The 12,465-nt window shown below is 37.5% G+C and overlaps 1 non-coding gene across 1 annotated transcript; it reads right to left on the bottom strand.

The window, feature by feature from the left end:
• Positions 1-5,194: 5,194 nt before the first annotated feature.
• TRNAC-ACA (transfer RNA cysteine (anticodon ACA)) lies at positions 5,195-5,267 on the bottom strand. The gene has a single exon. It is a non-coding gene; the product is annotated as a tRNA-Cys (tRNA).
• Positions 5,268-12,465: the final 7,198 nt, after the last annotated feature.

Here is a 12,465-nt window from a genome sequence, read left to right as displayed (position 1 = left end):
GGAAGGCAATAGAAAGTACAAAGTGTGTAAAATGTGTGTGGTTGTGAAGGAACAGATGAGATTCAATTTAAATAAAGAAATCCAAGAAATCCTCATTGGGAAGGTTACACAGGGGTCAAAAATAAATAAAAAATGATAAATGACACAAAAAACTTGGATGTATTACAATGGACATCAATAGAGAAATTATTATTTAGTGAATGATTGAGACAGTTAGTTAACAATACAAATGAAAAGTAAAATGTCTATAATCCTAAAATAGTAGTATTTTTGAAAATTCAGCTAAATATATGGTAGACACACACATGTGCTTAGTTGCTCAGTGATGTCCAACTCTTTGTGACCCCATGGACTGTACTCCACAAGGCTCCTCTGTCTATGGGGATTCCTCAGGCAGGAATACTGGAGTGAATTGCCATTTCCTTCTCCAAGTGATTTTCCCAACCCAGGGATTGAACCCAGGTCTCCCACAATGCAGGTGGATTCTTTACCATCTGAGCCACCTGGGAAGCCCCCAGGGAAGAGCCACCAGAGAAGACAGACAGACAGACAGACACACACACACACATACACACACACACGATGGATTATTACAATGAAATTTTGTCATTTGCCACAACATGAATGGACATGGACTTAGGCTTAGTGAAACAAATCAGACAGAGAAAGACAAATACTGTGTTTTCACTTATATGTAAAACCTAAAATAAATACAAAATATAACAAAATAAAAAGAGAATCACAGATACAAAGAACAACCTAGTGGTTGCCAGAGGGGAGATGAGAGGGGAGAGGGAAAAATAGGTGAAGGGGATTAAAAGGTACAAACTACTAGGCATAAGAGTTATCAAGATATAGTGTACATAGTCATTATTTTATAATAACTTTATATGGAGTATAAACCATAAAATACTGAACTATTATGTTGTACACCAGGAACAAACAGAACATTGCAAGTCACTATGCTTAATCATGTTGATGTATGGAAAAACCAATACAATATTGTAAAGTAAAAAAATAAAAATAAAATAAACAGAACTTTGATTTTCAAAAAAAAAAAGTAGACAAGCATGAGTGACCAAATCTCAAAAGTATTTAGAAAATGTTAAAATATGTTTTTGGACATTGGAATAGGGAGGCTTTTAAAAATAAGATCCCAAGAAGATCAAATCATAATGGAAAATACATATTTGACTACATTAAAATGACTCAAAAGATATTATAAGCTGCAAACTTGGAGAAGATACTTTAAACCACTTATAGAATTCATATCCAAAATGTGTTAAAAGTTTTACAAATTAGTAAGAAACCGGCATTAAATAGAAAATATTCAGTTAGAATATAATTAGAATACACAAGAGATAAAACTGCGAACATACGCTGGATCATTGCAAAAGCAAGAGAGTTCTAGACAAACATCTACTTCTGCTTTATTGACTATGTCAAAGCCTTTGACTGTGTGGATCACAATAAACTGTGGAAAATTCTGAAAGGGATGGGAATACCAGACCACCTGACCTGCCTCTTGAGAAATCTGTATGCAGGTCAGGATGCAACAGTTAGTCCTGGACATGGAAAACAGACTGGTTCCAAATTGGGAAAGGAGTACATCAAGGCTGTATATTGTCACCCTGCTTATTTAACTTTTATGCTGAGTATATCATGAGAAACCCTGGGCTGGATGAAGCACAAGGTAGAATCAAGATTGCCGGGAGAAATATCAATAACCTCAGATATGCAGATGACACTGCACTTACGGCAGAAAGTGAAGAAGAATTAAAGAGCCTTTTGATAAAAATGAAAGGAGAGTGAAAAAGCTGGCTTAAAGCTCAACATTCAGAAAACAAAGATCATGGCATCTGGTCCCATCACTTCATGGCAAATAGATGTTTCCCCAAACAGCGGAAACAATGACAGACTTTATTTTTCTGGGCTCCAAAATCACTGCAGATGGTGACTGCAGCCATGAAATGAAAAGGTGCTTGCTCCTTGGAAGAAAAGCTATGACCAACCTAGACAGCGTATTCAAAAGCAGAGACATTACTTTGCCAACAAAGGTCTATCTAGTCAAAGCTATGGTTTTTCCAATAGTCATGTATGAATGTGACAATTGGACTATAAAGAAAGCTGAGTGCTGGAGAATTGATGCTTTTGAACTGTGGTATTGGAGAAGACTCTTGAGAGTCCCTTGGACTGCAAGGAGATCCAACCAGTCCATCCCAGAGGAAATGGCAGGACTGATGCTGAAGCTGAAACTTCAATACTTTGACCACCTGATGCAAAGAACTGAAACATTGAAAAGACCCCGACGCTGGGAAAGATTGAAGGCAGGAGGAGAAGGGGACGACAGAAGATAAGATGGTTGGATGGCATCACTGACTCAATGGACATGGGCTTCAGTAAACTCTGGGACTTGGTAATGGACAGGGAGGCCTGGCGTGCTGCAGCCCATGGGGTCACAAAGAATCAGACACAACTGAGCAACTGAACTGAACTCACTGAGACCACTCAGTGAAGACAAAGGAGGAAACAAAATACAAACCACAAAGAGGTATTTGATGAGAGGAACTATGAATGATTAATCAAAACATTAAAAGATGTACAAACTCATTAGTAATCAGGGAAATTAATTTTATAATGAACTATCCTTTTATATTACTAAATTGGAAAACATAAAACTATCTATACAAAGTTGTGGTCAGGATATGGAATACTGAGAACTCAATCTACTAATTGTGGAACTGACTATAAAACATAATCACTCACTGGTCTGTACAATAAGCCATATGTGTTTACATATTAGCTTTTTTTCTTTGGCAACAACAACTCAGTGCTATCAGTTGCCTCCATTTTAACTATAAGACAAACTATGAGCTGGCAAAATTAAGTTGGAAAGAAATCTCCATAACACAGAGTTTGAGAGTTCAGTAGACAGAGTGTCTCAGTAAGGTCTCTCCAGGTATGTGGCATTTGAGTCAAGACATGAAAGAAGTTTTGGGGAAGATCAAACAAATAGGCAAGGCAAAGTCATTGAAGCTGTGGTGGGTCTATTCTTCCTAGGAAGAGTGAAATGATCAGAATGAACTGGGACCATAGAAGATAAGATATAATAGGGTGCTACTGGGCATTGAGAAAACTTGGGCTTTACCCACTTAAAAATATAAGCAGAGGCATGGTATAGTCTGACATATGCTTTCTAAGAACAAGCTGGCTGGTTGCTCTTCTGAGCATGAACTCTAGGATAAAGTCAGGGCAGAAGTAATGCCATCAGTCAGGAGATGGTGACACTAATGCAGCCAATGAAAGCCATGGACAAGTGACACAATTCTGAAAAATAGATCTGGTATGTAAAGGAAAAAGGAATTAAGAGTGACTCCAAGATTTTTAGCTTGGACACATGGCAGATAATAAAGTGAAAACTGGCTACATAACACTAGCCACATATTTTCCTTTAGCATTTTCTCCCATACTGTTCTCTAGGTTGGTGAAACCCATCATTCTCTGTTTACTCACGAATCAGATATCAGAAGGTCATTTTAACATTCACTTTAATAACACCGATAATTAGATTTAAAAATTTCTCTAGATATATGAGAATATGTGAAATTATAGATGCCCACTGCTAAATTTGCTGATGAACTTTTTTTTAATTTTGAGGGTATAACAAGCAGAGTTAGGAAGTAAGAAGAAAAAAATGTCTTGTTGGCTTTCCTTTGAGATCTCCCTTTAAAAGAGAGTTCTCTTATTTTAACAGTAAGACCAATCTTTGGGAATTGCTGGCTTTAGCTGACAGGCAAGAGTGACTTCGTTCTTTTCAAAAAGATCCGGAGGCTACAGACAAGACTCAGCATGGCAGCTATTATAATTAGAAGAGAAATTGAATGTACTCTAGAAAATTCCTCATCCCCAATGGGTATCATGCTATCATGTTTATGCCAAAACATTAAGATCAATGTAGGGCATGAACCCAAAGTGAAGAGGGCAATTTGCATTTAGGACAGTCTATTTTATCTCCAATGTGAATGCTTCAGGGGAGGAAAGGATTAGAATCAAGGAGAAAAGAGACAATGTAAATGAACTGTTAGAGGCTAAGTATTTTACTGTTTTTACTATAAGCACCATTTTCCTCTGATCCATGTATGATGAGCCAACCACATCTAAGTCAAATGCTGTAACATTTTCTTTTTAAAAATAAAAGCTTTTGAATAAATGTGAGATCAATATTTAGGCACAGAACCATACTGAGAATACAACAAGTTGGTATTTTGCCAGTGACGTTTTACCAAGTCATTGCGGCTGATTAGTGCTGTTGAGTGGCTTATTAAAAGAATTTTAACTTGTCAAGCCTTCTGTACCCGGTGGAGCCTAATTTTTACAAATTGCTGATGGCTTTACTTCCCTGAAATTCCTTGACTGCTGCCTGAACTTCCTTACTTTCCTCAGCACTGCCCCATCCATTTTCTATTGTAGATTAAGGATCTATTCATTGTTATCATATTGATAATATGTACATGTGAGTGTGTGCTTGTGTCTATGTGTGTGTGTGAGAGAGAGCACGCCATTCTATTTTAGGTGTCCTATGTGTAACAAGTCATTCAAAGTTTCTCTCTTCAAAAGCTAATCCTGGAGAACAAGATGATGGAGGAGTAGGCAGACCTGGAGTACATCTGTCTTCATGGATACATGAGGAAAACACCTTCAGACACAGAAGTGCAGGCAGAACACCAGCTGACAGCAGACAGGAGTACCTGACCAGCAGAAAAGAATATATAGACATGCAAAACTCGAGATCAGGCCCTGAGCCTTTAGAGTGGGAGCACTGAATCCAAGACCCTAGACTACCAGAGAACTAACCCTAGGGAGTATCAAACAGTGAGAACTCACACAAAGGAAACTGCTTGAATACAAGACCCAGCATCACCCAACCACCAGTAACACCCTGTGCAGGGCACCTCATCTAAACAAGAAACAAAACAAAAGTACAAACCCAGTCATCAGCAGACAGGATTACCACCTCACGCAGCCTTGCCCATCAGAGGAAAAACAAACAAACAAACAAACCTTAAGTGAAAGTGAAGTCACTCAATCATGTCCAACTCTTTGGGAGCCCATGGATTGTAGCCTACCAGCTCCTCCGTCCATGGGAGTTTCCAGGCAAGAAGGAGTGGGCTGCCATTTCCTTCTCCAGGAGATCTTCCCTGACCCAGGGATTGAACCTGGGTCTCTTGCATTGTAGGCAGACGCTTTACCATCTGAGCCACCAGGGAAGTCCTGACCAACTTTAGGAAGGCAGAAACCAAAAGAAGAAAGAATTCAACCTTGAAGCCTAGGAACAGGAGACCTCAATCACAATAAGTTAGAAAAGAATAATAAAAAGGCAGAGACATACTACATAAATGAAGGAACAAACTAGAAACACAGAAGTCCAAATAAATGAAGAGGAAATAGGCAAACTACTTGAAAAATTATTCAGAATAATGATAGTAAAGATAATAAAAAACCTTGAAAAAGAATTCAGAATGATAGTAAAAATGATCAAAAACCTTGAAAACAAAATAGAGAAAATGCAAGAATCAATTAACAAAGACCTAGAAGAATTAAAGAATAAACATACAGAGACAAGGAAGACAGTTACTGAAATTAAAAATACTCCAGAAGGAATCAATAGCAGAATATCTGAAGCCGAAGAACAAATCATTGTGATGGAAGATAAAATGGTGGAAATAACTTCTGAAGAGCAGAATACAGTAGAAAGAAAGAAAAGAACTGAGGATAATTTCAGAGACCTCTGGAACAATATCAAACACACCAACATTCAAATTATAGGGATCCCAGAAGAAGAAGAGAAAAAGCATATGAGAAAATTTTTGAACAGATTATAGTTGAAAATTTCGCCAACGTGGGAAAGGAAATAGTCAATCAAGTCCAAGAGGCAGGAAAGAGTCCCATACAGGATAAACCTAAGGAGAAACACGGCAAGACACATACTAATCTAACAAAGAAAAAACACAAAGAAAGAATATTAAAAGCAGCAAGGGAGAAGCAACAAGTAACATACAAGGCAAACTCCATACGCTTAACAGCTGACCTTTCAGCAGAAACTCTATAGGCCAGAAGGGAATGGCAGGATATATTTAAAGTACTGAAAGGGAAAAATCTACAGTGAAGATTACTGAACCTGGCAAGGATCTCATTCAAAATTGATGGAGAAATAAAAACCTTTTCAGACAAGCAAAAGTTAAGAGAATTCAGTACCACCAAATCAGCTTTACAACAAATGTTAAAGGGACTTATATAGTCAAGAAATATGAGAAGAAAAAAGATCTACAAAATCAACCCCAAACAATTAAAAAATGGCAATAGGAACATATATATCAATAATTACTATTAATGTAAATGGATTAAGTGCTCCAACCAAAAGACACACTGGCTGAATGGATACAAAAACAAGACCCATATATATACTGCCTACAAGAAACCCACTTCAGGCCACAAGACACATAAAGGCTTAAAGTGAGAGGATGGAAAAATATATTCCATGCGAATGGGAAGCAAAAGAAAGCTGGAATAGCAATCCTCATATCAGACAAAATTGACCTTAAAATAAAGAAGATTATAGGAGATAAGGAAGGACACCACATAATGATCAAGGGATCAATCCGAGATGAAAACATAACAATTGTAAATATCTATGCACCCAGCATAGAAGAATCTCAATACATAAGACAAACACTAACAGACATAAAAGGAGAAATTGTCCGTAACAGAATAATAGTAGGAGACTAACACTCCACTCACACCAATGGGTGAATTATCAAAATAGAAAACTAATAAGGAAACACAGGTCTTAAATGATACATTAGATGAGATGGATCTTGTTGATGTCTTTAGGACGTTCCAACTAAATGCAGTTGAATACCCCTTCTCAAGTACACATGGAATATTCTCCAGAATAGACCACATCTTGGATCACAAATCAAACCTCAGTAAATTTAAGAAAATTGAAATCATATCAAGCATCTTCTCTGACCACAATGCTATGAGACTAGATATCAATTACAAGAAAAAAAAAAACTGTAAGAAACACAAACACACGGAGATTAAACAACATGGTTCTAAATAACAAACAAGTTACTGAAGAAATCAAAACATTACTAGAAACAAATGACAATGAAAACATGACAACTCAAAACCTATGGGATGCAGCAAAAGCAGTTCTAAGAGGGAAGTTTATAGCAATACAATCCTATCTCAAGAAACAAGAAGAACATCAAATAGACAACCTAACTTTAAACCTAAAATAACTGGAAAAAGAAGAACCCACCCCCCCCCCCCAAATTAGAAGAAAAGAAATCATAAAGATCAGAGCAGAAATAAATGAAAAAGAAATGAAAGAAACAATAGTAAAGATTATAAAACCAAAATATGGTTCTTTGAGAAGATAAACAAAATTGACAAACCTTTAGCCAGACTCATCAAGAACAAAAGAGATAAGAATCAAATCAATAAAATTAGAAATGAAAGAGGAGACAACACAGAAATACAAAGGATTGTAAGAGACTATTAAGAACAACTATATGACAATAAAATGGATAGCCTGGAAGAAATGGACAGATTCTTAGATAAGTTCAATCTTCCAAGACTGAACCAGGAGGAAATAGAAATTATGAACAACCCAATTACCACACTGAAATTGAAGCTGTGATAAAAAAAAATCTCCCCAAAAACAAAAGCCCAGGACCAGATGGCTTCACAGGAGAATTCTATCAAACATTTAGAGAAGAGCTAATGCCTGTCCTTCTAAAACTCTTTCAAAAAATTGCAGAGGAAGGAACATTGCCAAACTCATTCTACGAGGCCACCATCACCTTGATATCAAAACCAGACAAAGACAACATACAAAAAAAGAAAACTACAGGACAATATCACTGATTAACTTAGATGCAAAAATCCTCAACAAAATTTTAGCAAACAGAATTCAGCAACACATCAAAAAGCTCATACACCATGATCAAACTGGGTTTATTTCAAGAATGCAAGGATTCTTCAATATATGCAAATCAATGTGATACACCATATTAACAAATTGAAAGATAAAAACCATGTGATGATCTCAATAGATGCAAAAAAAGCCTTTGACAAAATTTTTCTTCAAAAAATGGGCATTGAAGGAACTGACCTCAACATCGTAAAGGTCATATATAGTAAGCCAACAGCAAACATTATTCTCAATGGTAAAAAACTGAAAGCATTCCCCCTAAGATCAGAAACAAGTTAAGTGTGTTCACTTTCACCACTATTATTTAACATAGCTCTGGAAGTCCTAGCTAGAGCAATCAGAGAAGAAAAAGAAATAAAAGGAATCCAGATTGGAAAAGAAGAAATAAAGCTCTCACTGTTTGCAGATGACATGACCTTGTACATAGAAAAACCTAAAGACAGTATCAGAAAATTACTAGAGCTAATCAGTGAATTTAGCAAAGTTGCAGCATACAAAATCAATACACAGAAATCACTTGCATTTCTATATACTAACAATGAAAAATCAGAAAGAGAAATTAAGGAATCAATCCCATTTGCCATTGCAACAAAAAATTAAGTATCTAGGAATAAATTTACCTAAGGAGACAAAAGAAACATACATGGAAAATTACAAGACACTGATAAAAGAAATCGAAGATGACATAAACAGAGAGATATTTCTTGCTCCTGTGTAGGAAGAATCAATATTGTGAAAATGACTATACTACCAAATGCAGTCTACAGATTCAATGCAATTCCTATTAAAAACACATAAGATCTGCTGATTTTTAGAATCTTGCCATCCATTGTATGATTCCTTGGATTCACATAAAGTCTCCTATGTTGTCTGCTCCAAGCTCACATAATTGTTGATTCTCTCATTACACTCTAATATAAAGAGTCTAATCACAAGATGGTGATGAGTTAGTGATATGATATCCTGTACCTTGAAGAATTTCTTTAATGCAAAAGATTACCTTGTCTTAGAAAGATAACATTGTACCAGCTGACATTTAATTTGCTTTAGCTCACTAATGGTAGAATACCAATGGGAGTTATACATTAAAATTTTCATTCTCTTTTGATTTCTGGTAAAGGGTTGATGTATACTGCAAAGATCTAATCAAATGAAAATACAGCAATAAAAGCTCTATAAATTTTGGTAACATCCTGTTGAGTTTTAAAATTTATTTTGAATTCATAAAAAAGCAATTTAGAAGAAAGCCTTTTTAAAAATTGTTTTTCTGGAAACTTTTGGGAACTCACTTTCAACCAGTTGAACTGTCTGGTCAAATCTCTCTCTGTAAGACAAGAAACCATAGAGAGGCCAGAAATGTTGCTAAATTTGATATTTTAGTTTAATGGCATTTCATAGAATCTTAGACTTCAAAAGTATCTTTGATATCATCTTGTGACAAGGAATTTACCACCTTTCAAGGCAACCCACTTTAGATATAATTTAGCAGTTAGAACTATAAATAGTACCTTGTTTTTTTTTAAACATCAAAATCAAGTTTTTTGATCATTCCTTTTTTCTTACTGGTCCCAGTTCTGCTTATTGTAACTAGACAGGCTAACTTTTAGTCTAACACCAGACTCCACTAAGATATTTTTCCTTTTCCAGGATAAATATCCCCATTTCTTTCATCACTGGAACATAGGTTTTCCAGAATCTCACATTTTCTACCTGGCTTTCTTCTACACACGCATGTTGGACAACTAAAAATATGGGCTCTAGGAAATACTCCAAAATGATCCACATTATATGCCAAGTATGATGGGTTTTCCTGGTATGATATGAAGGGCTTCTCTGATAGCTCAGTTGGTAAAGAATCTACCTGCAGTGTCAGAGACCCCAGTTCAATTCCTGGGTTGGGAAGTTCCCCTGGAGAAGGGAAAGGCTACTCACTCCAGTATTCTGGCCTGGAGAATTCCATGGACAATATAGTCATGGGGTCACAAAGAGTTGGACACAACTGAGCGACTTTCATTTTCACATAATGTGTTTTCAGATAAACAAGTTAAAAAGCATTCATTAAACAATTATTAGAAATTATCTTAGAACACTTACTAGGCTCTGTCTCCTATTCCTGATTTCAAACTGTCTTATACTTTTCCTTGATTTGCATTCCACTGCCTGTGTGTGGATCACAATAAACTGTGGAAAATTCTGAAAGGGATGGGAATACCAGACCACCTGACCTGCCTCTTGAGAAATTTTTATGCAGGTCAGGAAGCAACAGTTAGAACTGGACATGGAACAACAGGCTGGTTCCAAATAGGAAAAGGAGTACTTCAAGGCTGTATATTGTCACCCTGCTTATTTAACTTCTATGCAGAGTACATCATGAGAAACGCTGGACTGGAAGAAGCACAAGCTGGAATCAAGATTGCCGGGAGAAATATCAATCACCTCAGATATGCAGATGACACCACCCTTATGGCAGAAAGTAAAGAGGAACTAAAAAGCCTCTTGATGAAGGTGAAAGTGCAGAGTGAAAAAGTTGGCTTAAAGCTCAACATTCAGAAAACGAAGAACATGGCATCTGGTCCCATCATTTCATGGGAAATAGATGAGGAAACAGTGGAAACAGTGTCAGACTTTATTTTTCTGGGCTCCAAAATCACTGCAGATGGTGACTGCAGCCATGAAATTAAAAGACACTTGCTCCTTGGAAGGAAAGTTATGACCAACCCAGAGAGCATATTCAAAAGCAGAGACATTACTTTGCCAATAAAGGTCCGTCTAGTCAAGGCTATGGTTTTTCCAGTGGTCATGTATGGATGTGAGAGTTGGACTGTGAAGAAGGCTGAGCGTGGAAGAATTGATGCTTTTGAACTGTGGTGTTGGAGAAGACTCTTGAGAGTCTCTTGGACTGCAAGGAGATCCAACCAGTCCATTCTGAAGGAGATCAGCCCTGGGATTTCTTTGGAAGGAATGATGCTAAAGCTGAAACTCTAGTACTTTGGCCACCTCATGTGAAGAGTTGACTCATTGGAAAAGACTCTGATGCTGGCAGGGATTGGGCGCAGGAGGAGAAAGGGACGACAGAGGATGAGATGGCTGGATAGCATCACTGACTCGATGGACGTGAGTCTGGGTGAACTCCAGGAGTAGGTGATGGACAGGGAGGCCTGGCATGCTGCGATTCATGGGGTTGCAAAGAGTCGGACACGACTGAGCGACTGGACTGAACTGAACTGAACTGCCTATCCTTCAACCCCTACTGATGAAAGTAGGGGTTGATTTTGGGATGATTTACCTAATTGCCTTGAGGAAATGATATTCATGCCCACATAATATTTGTACATTAGCAGTAACTGCCTTTAGTACTCCAGACCCTGCTTTTCAACAGTAGGAATGAGATCTTGAACCGAGAAAAAACTAACCATAACTAAACTGGGTATTGTATTTTACCTCTTGGTTGAAGCTATGACACTGGGGACATCTGAAGATCATCATCTGCTCAATTGCATGCTATCAGGAAAGATAACAAGACTGGAAATCAAGGACCCAGAATTCTGTTTGACAGAATCTTGTCCTTCTTTTGATATATAAGTGCTCTGCTGTGCTTAGGCACTCAGTCGTGTCCAACTCTTTGCCATCCCATGGACTGTAGCCCACCAGGCTCTTCTGTCCATGGGGATTGTTCAGGCAAGAATACCGGAGTGGGTTGCCATGCCCTCCTCCAGGGGATCTTGCCAACCCAGGGATCGAACCCAGGTCTCCTGCACTGCAGGCAGATTCTTTACTATCCGATCCACTAGAGAAGCCCTTTGATACATATATTTAGATTCATTTCCATTGTGGGTTATTACAAGATACTGAATGTAGTTCCCTGAGCTATACAGAAAGTCCCTGTTGTTTATCTATTTTACATATAGTAGTTTGCATCTGTTAGTCCCAAACTCCTAATTTATTCCATCCTTCCTTTTTTCACCTTTGGTAGCCCCAAGTTGGCCTTTTGTCTGCAAGTCTCTTTCTGTTTTGTAGATAACGTTATTTGTATCATCTTTTTAGAGTCTACATATAAGTGGTATCATATGATATTTGTCTTTCTCTTGTCTGACCTACTTTACTTAATATAATAATCTCTAGGTCCATCCATGTTACTGCAAATGGCATGGATCACATTCTCTTTTAGGCTGAACAATATTCCATTTTATATATATGTGTGTGTGTATACACATAACGCTCAGTCAGTCATGTCTGACTCTTTGTGGCCCCATGGACTGTAGCCTGCCAGGCTCCTCTGTCCATGGAATTTTCCAGGCAAGAATATTAGAGTAGGGCTCCATTTCTTCCTCTGGGGGTCTTCCCAACCCAGGGATCGAACTTGTGTTTCTCGAGTCTCCTGCACTGTCAGGGAGATTTTTTACCAATAGCCAACACACACATACACACATTCGTTTATTCTTTATTCATTCATCTGTGGATGGACA

The sequence above is a fragment of the Bos indicus genome, chromosome 4 (genome assembly GCF_029378745.1).
Source record: "Bos indicus isolate NIAB-ARS_2022 breed Sahiwal x Tharparkar chromosome 4, NIAB-ARS_B.indTharparkar_mat_pri_1.0, whole genome shotgun sequence".
Classification (NCBI taxonomy): domain Eukaryota; kingdom Metazoa; phylum Chordata; class Mammalia; order Artiodactyla; family Bovidae; genus Bos; species Bos indicus.
Note: the sequence above shows the minus strand (reverse complement) of the source record. Positions and strands in the feature narration are given on the sequence as shown.